This window comes from Schistocerca nitens, chromosome 1 (assembly GCF_023898315.1).
Source record: "Schistocerca nitens isolate TAMUIC-IGC-003100 chromosome 1, iqSchNite1.1, whole genome shotgun sequence".
NCBI lineage: Eukaryota > Metazoa > Arthropoda > Insecta > Orthoptera > Acrididae > Schistocerca > Schistocerca nitens.
In genome coordinates this window covers 599,384,685-599,397,219 of record NC_064614.1, presented here as the reverse complement: position 1 = coordinate 599,397,219, position 12,535 = coordinate 599,384,685, and the positions used below count along the sequence as shown (strand labels likewise).

The window sequence follows — 12,535 nt, the reverse complement described above, 5'->3', positions numbered from 1 at the left end:
TTTAGGGTCAATTGCCAACTTTCGCACCATACAGATTTCTTTTCTAAAGCATTTTGCAATTTTTTTTATCTTCTGATGACTTTACTTGACGATAAACGACAGCATCATCTGCAAACAGCCTACGACTGCTGCTCGCATTGACTCCTAAATAGTTTGTATAATAAGGAACAGCAGAGGGCCTATAACACTACCCTCTGGAAACTCGGAAATCACTTCTGTTTTATTAGATGGCTTTCCGCCAGTTACTACGAATTGTGACCTCTCTGACAGGAAATCACGAATCCAGTCACATAATTGAGACGATATTCTATAAGCACGCAATTTCACTACGCACCACTTGTATGGTTCAGTGTCAAAAGTCTTCTGGAAATCTATTATAAATAAGCTGGTTACAGAAATCAGGCACATGAAAAAGTTGTCAACCAGTAGTATACCTTGAAATCACATGCAACATCGTAAAATTTAATTGAAGAGCTAAAAACACACCACAAGCATTGTATTATCTCGTTTGAAACAAAAACAACTGTGCCACCACATGGGGCAGAACTTGGATAAGTAGGGTGGTACGCCCCCAGCCTCGTAGATCCTACACACTAATTTGAGTAATAGTTTGCCTGTCACTTCCCCAGTGAATTAAAAAATAACTGTAGAAGTATTATCTATCCATTTTGCTTTAACTCTAGTACTGGGTGCTCTACGCTTTATCTTATTTGATCACGTCATCCGTCAGCTACTCCCGTTTGTCGAGAACCTCAGTTCACTCTTTCTACCAGTCCTCTCTCTTCTCTTCATTCAACAGTGAAATTCCTTGTGCATTCTTAACGTTAATGCACTTATTTTAAATTTCACCAAGTGTCATTAGGAGTTTTCTGTATGCTGAATGTTTCCTTTTGATGTCCATTCCCTTCCGATATCCTCACAGTTTTCCTGCGGCCGTTTCCCTTTGGGTTTCCTGCACTTCCTATTGATTTCATTCCTAAGTAACATTACTGTATAGCTTACTTCTCCTAAATTTGTTTGTATTTCCTTTTATCGTCAGTCACTTTTAATTGTTTCTTCTGCTATTAAAGAGTCCTTCACAGCTGCCTTCCTTGTAAGTAAATTTGTCTGTCCAAATTCTGTAACTGTCCTTTTTAGGGATGCCCATTCCTCTTCTACCGAACCTCCTATTTTGGTGTTCGTTATCGAACTTCAAACACACATCACCATTCCTCAATACTTCACTATCCCACTTGTCTATACAATGATTGTTCCTGATGATTATCTAAATCTGTCTCGTGACGTCTTTGATAACTTTTTGGTGCTGACCTGGTTAATGGTTGAGATGACGTTAATTATTAACAGGCGTCAAGTACCATTTATCTTTCTGTGAGTGTTAATGTATGCGAATGATAACTACTGCTAATCACTGTTCAGTTCGTCCGCTTGTTGTGTGTGTTCATTGCACTTTACAAAGAGAGCAATAATGAGAGTCCTTTTTGCAAAATTATAATTAAATTCTTTGAACTTAATGTTCCCAAATTCTTATGCCTAATTAGGCTGGCGACCGTTTATTATTTCATTCACGAAATCTTTCAATACTTTTATTATTTCCTAAATTAAAGTCTTTCAGCTTTCTATTAATTGCCATAGTAACGAGATTTATGTTCGATACCCTCTCTCCATTAGGTTAACACACGGTCAAACAATTCAAAATTCCTCCCAAAGGGTAACGCTTATTCTATGTTAAAGTCATATTTGGCACAACGGACGCATAGGTGTTATACTTAGCACCGCGTGTCAGGACATTTATTTTCAGTTGTAATTGCAATTTTTTTCTTTACTGTTATTTTAAAACCTTTTACAACAAAGGTAGGCCGGCAGCGGCCTATGTATGCCGCTCTTCGGCCACAGTGAACACATACAGGAAACAGAAAGATAAAAAAACTAACAAACATGGTGGACAAAATCGGGAGACAGACATACTAAAACAAAAGAAGCTGTTCACAGGAGCACTGTTTGAATAAAGAACGTTCATCACTAAACACAACGGGGAAGAACGAATTTACACATGTGAGCGGAGGAGCACAAACGGAGAAACACTGAAGCACTGACGCGAAGACACACACGAGCACTGGCGTCGATCTCAGGATCTCAGGCGCACGAAGTTGCACTGTTCACACACAAAGCCAGGGACCTTCCAAAGAGAAGAGGTGCGGGTAGGTGGGAGAAGGGGGTGTTGATGCCAGTGGTAGAGGAGGGGAAGGGGAAAGGGTAGGGAGGGGTAGTGGAAACCCAGGGGGTGGGGAGGGAGGGAGGGAGGAAGAGAGGAGGGAGAAAAGGGAGAAAGGTTGCCCTGGAGGAAAACACAGGGGGAGGAAGGGGAGGATCAAAGTTGGTAGGAGAGATAGATGGAGGGGAAGAGGGCATCATCAGGGAGGGGGAGTTGGTGAAGCCACCTTGGACAGGGGTATGGAGTGTGGAGAGATGGTGAGGGGGTGGAATGTGGGAGTACAGGCACGGCAGTGGACGGGGGGTGGGAAAGGATGGGAGGGACAAGAGGGTGAAAGGAATCAAGTTTGCGGGAGTTGTAAAGGATCTGTATCTGTTCGAGGAAAAGGAGGAGGTGTGGGAACGGAATTAAGTCATACAGGATCCGCGTGTGGGAGGGGCGGCGGATGCGATAGGAGAGCTGGAGCGCATGGCGTTCCAAGATTTGAAGGGATTTGTAGAAATTAGGAGGGGCGGCGATCCAGGAGGTATGGACACAGCAGAGGATAGGGTGGATGAGGGATTTATAGGTGTGGATGACGGTGTAGGGGTCCAGATCCCATGTGCGGCAAGAAAGGAGCTTGAGGAGGCAAGCCGCGACGGATTAGCCAAGAGGTCTAGGGCGCTGCAGTCATGGACTGTGTGGCTGTTACCGACGGAGGTTCGAGTCCTCCCTCGGGCATGGGTGTGTGTGTTTGTCCTTAGGATAATTTAGGTTAAGTAGTGTGTAAGCTTAGGGACTGATGACCTTAGCAGTTAAGTCCCATAAGATTTCACACACATTTGAACATTTTGAGAAGGCAATTAATTGCAAAAATTGTCCAGAATGTATATACTGGGAGAAAAACAATAGTAAGACGTGTACTGAATGTCCAGCGGCACGGACTTGTAATATATCAGGCGAAATAGATAGTAGAAAGTTTCCCAGATCTGAAAGTTAAAGATATAAAATAGTAACAAAGTAAAAATGGATACAAAAACGAAAGTAGACCAGGACGAGCGGGACGGGAAAGTACAGAGTGCATTAGGTGGCAGTAGTTCGCTAGATGCAAACATAGATGACGCCACGAGAAGGCAGCAGGCTTATGTGGAGTATCATACACAAGCAAACGATCAGATTCAAATAATGAACTTGTCACAAATGAAAAAAGGCAGGAAAGAGGACACAATAGAAGACAGTGGTTATGTCAACGAATCGATGGATATGTTTAATTCATCGAAGGTCAAAAGTGAAACGAGTGAGTCGCGAGGAGCAGAATTTGAATGTGTGGACACATTAGAACAGGAAAGCGAGAAACCACTAGATATGACTGAATTGTTAAAAATGTTGGATGCTCAGATTCCAGCATTAACAAACAAATTGCTGTGACATTAATAAACAAATTGCAACACAGGGTCATCAAATAAAAGCATTGAGTAGTGACATTAACAACCAAATTAAAACACTTGAGAAAACACAAAGTAAGCTAATTCAAATGCAAGGGTTTAAGATCAGTAAACAAATTAATGAAGTAAATTCAAGAGTAGGTGTAGCGAGCAATGCAATTAGAGATTTAAAAAGTGAAATGAATATTATTAATAGTAATGTTGCCATTATGCAAGGACAAATTGATGAAATTAACGATAGATCTGACACCAAAAAAAATGAAAATTCAAGATAAAGTAGAAGAATGAGACTGAAAAATACGCACATTGGTGCGAGGCACTCAGATGGCAACAGTATCAGTATCATTCACCTACATGACCTGGATGTGGAGGATGTGGGTTGCTTGATAACACCTTTGGTTAGTAAACACAGGGAAGAGCCAAAAAAATTGGTACACCTGCCTATTATCATGCAGGGCCCCGCGAGAAGGCAAAAGTGCCTCAAGACGACGTGGCATGCACACGACTAATGTCTGAAGTAGTGCTGGAGGGAGCTGACACCATGGATCCAGCAGGGCTGTCCATAAATCCGTAACAGTACGAGGAGATGGAGATCTCTTCCGAACAGTGCGTTGCAAGGCATCCCACACACGCTCAATAATGATCACGTCTGGGGAGTTTGGTGGCTAGCGGAAGTTTTTAAACTCAGAAGAGTGTTCCTCCAGCCACTCCGCAGCAAATCTGGGTTTGTGGGTGTCACATCGTCCTGCTGGAATTGTCCAAGTCCTTTGGAATGCACAATGAATGGGCGCAGGTAATCAGACAGGATACTTACGTACGTGTCACCTGTAAGAGTCTTATCTAGACGTATCAGGGGTCCTATATGACTCCACCTGCACACGCCACACACCATTACAGAGGCTCCACAAGCTTGAACAGTCTCCTGCTGACACGCAGGGTACATGGATTCAAGAGTTTGTCTCCGTACCCACACACGTACATTCGCTCGGTACAATTTGAAACAAGACTCGTCCGACCAGGCAACATGTTTCCAGTCATCAACAGTCCAATGTCCAGAATGAGATTTTTACTCTGCAGTGGAGTGTGCGCTGATATGAAACTTCCTGGCAGATAAAAACTGTGTGCCGGACCGAGACTCGAACTCGGGACCTTTGCCTTTCGCGGGCAAGTGCTCTACCATCTGAGCTGCCAAAGCACGACTCACGCCCCGTCCTCAAAGCTTTACTTCTCCCAGTACCTCGTCTCCTACCTTCCAAAGTTTGGAAGGCTGCACACTATTGGGATGACGGATTCCCACCTTTTCCCACGTTGCCACCTCGTGGATACTGACGAACTCCATTTAACATGTGGATCGGCGTTAGAGGTATGGCTGCTAGTGCAGAAGATCCTCGCCTGCTACATACGTATCGCGCCTCGCACAACTGAGCCACGGCTCCTCCTTTGTCCAGAGGATACTTATTTCCCACTTGCGAAGACTCACGTTCTTACATGGTTTAAAGGCATGTCCATATACTATCTCTTTCGAGATGATGAGAAGATAGTACTTGATTACTGGCAATTTCTCCAGGACAGTCATAGCACACTTGAGTGTACACCTCGATACCGACAACTATTTGCGAACTATTTGCGCAGTGTCTTCGATAACCCCCCTCACAGTTGGGGAGTACCGGGCAGAGGATGACCACCGTCATGGAGCTCCACACGCTGCGAAATGTTTTACCCATTTGGAACATGGAATCTGTACGCAGATGGGCCATGCACATGAAATGGCGTGCGGGATTTGATTACATTTTTCCTTCTTTATTATGTGTCATCATACTATTAGTTTCAAATTCTATTCCATAGTGTAGAAGGAACTCCTGTTCTGTTGTTGCTACGGATGTTCATTCTAATTTAGTTTGTCGTAACTGAAAGACGCCTTTTTCCATATAAAAAAAATTGGCAGAGAAAAAAATTTACAATTAAAAAAAAATAAAAAATAAAAAATAAACAAAAGTCGGTAGAGCACTTGACAAGACAAAAAACGTGGTTAAAACAAAAAAGAAAGGGTATTATTCCTGCTTCGGGTGCAGGAGGTAAAAAGAAAAAAAGTAGCTCAGATGGTAGAGCACTTGCCGGCGAAAGGCAAAGGTCCCGAGTTCGAGTCTCGGTCCGGCACACAATTTTAATCTGCCAGGAAGTTTCAGTCCAATGTCGGTGTTAATGGGCACAGGCGAGGCGCACAGCATTGTGTCGTGTGGTCATCAAGGGTACACGAGCAGGCCTTCGGCTCTGAAAGCCCATACCGATGATGTTTCGTTGAGTGGTTGGCACGCTGACACTTTTTGATGGTCCAGCATTGAAATCCGCAGCAATTTTGCGGAAGGGTTGCACTTCTGTCACGTTGAACGATTTTCTTCAGCTGTCGATGGCCCCGTTCTTGCAGGATCTTTCTTCGGCCGCAGCGATGCCGGAGATTTGATGTTTTACCGGATTCCTGATATTCACGGTCGCAGGTTCGAATCCTGCCTCGGGCATGGATGTGTGTGATGTTCTTAGGTTAGTTAGGTTTGAGTAGTTCTAAGTTCTAGGGGACTGATGACCACAGATGTTAAGTCCCATAGTGCTCAGAGCCATTTGAACCATTTTTGAACCTGATATTCATGGTATACTCGTGAAATGGTAGTACGGGAAAATCCCCACTTCATGGCTATGTCGGAGATGCCGTATCCCATCGCTCGTGTGCCCACTGTAACACCACGTTCAACCTCACTTAAATCTTGATAACCTGCCATTTAGCAGCAGTAACCGATCTAACAACTGCTCCAGACACTTGACTTATTTAGGCATTGCCGACCGCAGCCCCGTATTCTGCCTGTTTACATATCTCTGTATTTTAATACGGATGCCTATACAAGTTTCTTTGGCGCTTCAGTGTAACACTTTCACGAATTACGCTTTTGTATGTACAATCTGTGGACTTAATAAAAGGCATCTCTCAATAATAGCAAACCCGTTCTGCATATACGAATTCGCCACAATCTTTGTTTCACATTACATCATATGCCCACACAAACACTCCTAATGCCACTAGGACGGCCGTAACGTGTCAGTGAAATATAAGTAGGAGATTGTAAGAATAACTGTAAGCATTATCAGATTTAGTGATAATGAATTATTCACTTAGATGTTCCACACGAAGCATCTAATATCTAATGGTAAGAAATAAATAAGCTTAGACGTTCCACGAGTATCAACATTTCGCTGTCGAAGTTTAAGAAAAGAAGCTGATGGTTTTTCAAGGAAACACCAAGGATTCTAGTCGGATATGGTGTACGTTACATTCTCATATCGATGGAAGGGAAGTTCGCCTTCTATAATAGAAAATTGTCTACTCGAAGGTCTCCAGTTAACAGAAATTCTTCACTGCCAGTTCCTCAAGGAAGAAACCGGAAAACGATGAAACCAGTTTGGGTAGAATTTTGACAAAACTCCAGTTTTATAAGAATGGCAGTTTAGAAGAATATCTCCTGTTTATGCAACATGTCTCATATAGCTCAGTTTACGTGAAGTGTAGACAAGCAGCAAATGTTTGCAGCCAAGCAGCCTAGAGCTTGTTGGCGTCCAGGCTGACGTTAAACATTCTCTTCTTATTTTTCTTTGGAGCGGAGTGCTACCTTCGAAAAGATTCATTTATAACATTTGAGTCGGGTCGCGTACAGAGAACGGTGCAGAGAATACCGACGCGGCTTTTATTTTGAGACGTGGGCATAAGGCAGAGGTCCTAAAGTATGTAAAGGCTCGGTGGAGGTTTGGTGTGGCCAGCCACAGTATAAGGCATTAACCGGGTACATTACAATCAGTGTAAGAGGAAAGCAATTAACGTAAAGATTACGTTGGGTCGAATTTTATTTATTGTGGATCTGGGAGAAGAAGAGCCATTGTCACACATTGTCAACGAATAGTGCCTTACATGCACCGACGACGACTCAGCACGAATTAAGATCCAACTAGTTATTTGATTAGTCTTATATACGGCTAGCCAGCATCGTAGTTAATTTTGTGACTGAATAGCCGCAAGATTTTTCAAAGTGTTGATTATCAGTTCTACCAAAGACAGTTTACCAAAGTAGATTCAAAAAATGGTTCAAATGGCTCTGAGCACTATGGGACTTAACATCTATGGTGATCAGTCCCCTAGAACTTAGAACTACTTAAACCTAATTAACCTAAGGACAGCACACAACACCCAGCCATCACGAGGCAGAGAAAATCCCTGACTCCGCCGGGAATCGAACCCGGGAACCCGGGCGTGGGAAGCGAGAACGCTACCGCACGACCACGAGATGCGGGCAAAGTAGATTCAATCCTACCCATTTTTACTAATCCGAGAAAATCCCAGTGAATAAGGAACAGTAGGGTGAGGCATTTATGGTGTCGCGACCATGTTGCTCCGAAACTACAGTGAAAATCGAAAATGTTTTCTTGCAAAATTTGCAGTATTCATAAAGGAACGTAAGAGAGTGGCCGTAATTCGTCCTTAAAATGCCATTCTCGATGTTTTTTTCAGGGTCGAATTACTTTTTTTAAAAGAAGATGGTGTGTTTTCTTCTATAAATGGGAAGAGCATTCAATTTTGAATATAAAAGTTGTAGTACATTTATCCGCTAGGGGTGATAAGTGACGTGGTACTTGACAAATACGACATCAAATACTTCTCTCTCTCTCTCTCTCTCTCTCTCTCTCTGTTTTTATTTTGTTATTGTAATTTTATGAAGCAAATTCATTTGTTGACATAAGCTCGCTTGTTGATCTTTTACTTCTATTCCAATAACGATACTCATTTGTTTACAGGTTTGTTGATATGAGTTTATCCATTGCCAATTTGAACCTTATCAGAACATTACATACTGTTCTCAGTGAGCACAACTTCGGTTTGTAATCATGGGTATTCGATACACGATTAATGAGAAAATTGATGTTATTTACGTTTATGGAGAAGCTTGTATGAACGCTGGTTCAAAAATGATTCAAATGGCTCTGACCACTATGCGACTTAACTTCTGAGGTCATCAGTCGCCTGGAACTTAGAACTAATTAAACCTAACTAACCTAAGGACACCACACACATCCATGCCCGAGGCAGAATTCGAACCTGCGACGTAGTGGTCGCTCTGTTCCAGACTGTAGCGCCTAGAACCGCACGGCCACTCCGGCCGGCGAACGCTGGAGCAGCTTGCAAATTACACGGATAACGTTGTCCTCAAAGGAGAGAGACATTTGTAAGAAATTTTCAACGACTTGCGACCACATTCTCTGAATCGGGAGGTGTCGCACCAAGAAAACATTATCGAAGAAGAACTGCTACTGGGGAATATTCGGAAGTCGCTGTATTAGCTGCAGTACCCGTCAATTACAACATGATTCGAGAATTTATCGAAGGCGTGTTCTTCATATACTTAAGCATAATAAATTCCATCAGTATAACATTGGTCTCCATCAAGTCTTTCACGGGGATGATTTCGAGAATCGTGTTAAATTTTGGCAATGAGCTCCAGTACAAATTGAAAAAGGTATGTATTATTCCTCAGTGTAAAATCCAATATGGTTACGGGAAACAGCATCAAAGGCAGTGGAGTGTGAATGTTTGGTGCTTAATGGGATTATGTATCATTCGATCATACTTCAATGGAGGTCAACTGAATGGCCAGAAATGTTGAATGTTTTTGACGAAGAACTTCCAGCGTTGCTTGAAGATGCGTCCCTTGAGGAACTGTGTGCCACGTGGTCTCAACGCGATGATTGCCGACCTCATTACTCAGCTATAGCGCGAGAAATACGAAAGAGAGATTATCGTGATCGGTGGATAGGACGTAGTGGGCCTGTCCATTGGCCATTTCGCTCGCCCTAATCTCACGTCTCCAGGCTTTTTCTTATGGGGACCCATTAACAGCAAAGAATATCAATAAGTGCTACACACAGCCGAAAATATGTGTCAACAAATTCGAAATATGTCTGCAGATATCAGTAAAGAAATGTTGATGCATGTTCAACTATCTTTTGGAACACGTTTTCGGAAATTCATCGAAGTTAATGGTCTTCACTCTAGCATTTACTAAACTGATATTGTAATATGAACGTGAATTACAGTTATGCAGTGTACAATTATACATATTGTAAGTAAATGGCTCCCAGTAAAATCAAATGTGTGAAAACCATTTGCTGTATTATTTGTCCAATATCACAACATATATCACCCCTAGTGGATACATGTACAATAGTTTTTATACTCAGAACTGAATGCCCTTTCCATTTCTGTAGAAAAGAACACATCATCCCACAAAAAAATTTATTTCACTCTTAAAAAAACCCATTGAGAACGGTATTTTAAGGACGAGTCATGGCCACTATCTTATGTCCCCTTATGAATACTGCAAATTTTTTGTGAAAACATTTTCGATTTTCTGATTTTCTCCTTCGTTTCGTAACAACATGGCCACGACACTATAAATGCTCACCCATATATACACTGAAGAGCCAAAGAAACTGGTAACAGTACACATGTCTAGTATCGTGTAGGGCCCCCGCGAACACGCAACAGTGGCGCAACACGACGTGCCACGTACGCGACTAATGGCTGAAATAGTGCTGGAGGGAACTAACACGATGAATCCTGCAGGGTTGTCTATAAACCATTAAGAGTACGAAGGGGTGGAGATTTCTTCTGAACAGGACCTTGCATGGCATCCCAGATATGCTCAACAATGTTCATGTCTGGGGAGGTTGGTGGCCAGCGGAAGTGTTTAAACTCAGAAGAGTATTCCTGGAGCCACTCAGTAGCAATTCTGGACGTGTGGGGTGTCGCATTTTTCTGCTGGAATTGCCCAAGTCCGTCGGAATGCACTATGGACATGATTGGATGCAGGTGATCAGACAGTATGCTCACGTACGTGTCACTCGTCAGAGTCGTATCTAGACACGAGTGGTCCCGTGTCAGTCCAACTGCACACTCCCCACTCCATACAGAACCTCCACCAGCTTGAACAGTCCCCTGTTGACATGCAGGGTCCATGGATTGATGAGGTTGTCTCCATACCGGTACATGTACATCGGCTCGATACAATTTGAAACGAGACTCGTCCGACATGGCGACATGTTTCCAGTCACCAACAGTCCAATGTCGGTGTTGGCGGGCACAGGCGAGGCGTAAGGCTTTGTGTCGAGCAGTGATCAAAGGTATACGAGTGGGCCTTCGACTCCGAAAGCCAATATCGATTAAGTTTCGTTGAATGGTTCGGACTCCGACACTTGTTGATGGCACAGCATTGAAATCTGCAGCAATATGTTGGAGAGTTGCACTCCTGTCACGTTGAACGATTCTCCTCTGACGTCGTTGGGCCCGTTCTTGCAGGATCTTTCTCCGGCCGCAGCGATGTCGGAGATTTGATGTTTTACCGGATTCCTGATATTCACGGTACACTCGTGAAATGGTCGTTGGGGAAAATCCTCACTTCATAGCTACGTCAGAGCTGGTGTGTCCCGTCGCTCGTGCGCCTACTATAACACCATGTTCAAACTCACTTAAATCTTGATAACCGATCTAACAACTGTGCCAGACACAATAACAAATCGGTGAGTAACTTTTTGCTGTGCTGAAAGAAGTACCAGTAATTAAAGTTTCAATTGTCTGCAAGACAGTAATTAACAAATGTGTTTACGCCTAGTAATTTGAACAGTAATTTCAAAATCAGTGCTCAAAAATTAAAATTAAATAAATTGTATTTTTAGTATTTTTAATGGTAAATAAGTTTTCATTTTACGCAACTGCAATCACTCAGAAGAGTTTTTAAGCCTTGAGCAAACAATGGTAACTGTACAAAGTGATTTTCAGTGAGCGAATACGTTGAAGTGAAAGTTGAAGTTATTTGTGATCAATAAGTCAGCAAAATCATTTCTCGAATTTAGACTCATTTGCGCAATTGAAACTTAGCTTTGCATATTACATAAAAGTGATTCTTGAGTATGGCTCTAATCATTATGATGTTCTCCTGTTTAAATGACAGCATTTGGCAATGAATAAGTATAAATCCCTTCTGCACAAAACTAACGACAGGAAGCATTACAGAGAATGACGTCACGATTTCAGTATTTTACGTAACCCTTCACAGTTAGTGAAATTTCGTTGTTATCTAGGCATTACTAAATTGTTTCCATGGTTTACGATTTAATTGAAAAGTTTTTGACCACTGTGACATATCCATTTGAAGCTGTGCTAACGTAACATTTAACAATTTCGTTCTATTTTCACCTGACAACAAACCAAGTCTTCTTGCACAAATCCACCAGTAACACGAATCAGTAATTACAGAAACAGTAATTTTTCTCATTTCAGCTGCTGAAAGTTAATTTTCTTTATTCAGTAACGAAACTGGTAACTTTCTTTCCATATTTTTCGAATAACAGTGATTCCATTTCATTCTTTATTTACATTTTACTTTTATCGAAGTTCATTTTCTTATCGTCACTGCTAAAAGCACAGAGCATTGGCGATTAGGCCTTAGGATCACAACAGGGGACTTTAGGTATACCGTTCATTTCAGTCGTAATTAACCGGAAGTGAAAAGGGCTTTTATTCGGTGCTATTGCAAGAGAATCCCCTGTTTGTTTTCTGATTTGCGGACATGTTTCTGTTTATCTTGATGCCATAGATTGTGAAGCAAGGCCATGAGGCTGCAGAAGATCGTATTTAATTCGATTTTTGTTTTGAGGTAAATGTAATAGAACAGAGGCGGTTTTAAAGAACAAAAGATTAACTAATCCACAATCGTCACAAAGCGATAGAAAGACGCAGGTTAGCTTTGTATATAAAATAATTTAGGAGTTATTCTGAACTGTTGTAATATGCGTAATATGTGGGATA

General features: G+C 42.1%; 1 protein-coding gene across 3 annotated transcripts in view; it reads left to right on the top strand.

The window, feature by feature from the left end:
* The window catches only part of LOC126256324 (cuticle protein 21-like), a 187,833-nt gene that overhangs the window by 118,731 nt on the left and 56,567 nt on the right, over window positions 1–12,535 (top strand). The gene's annotated exons all lie outside the window — the stretch shown is intronic.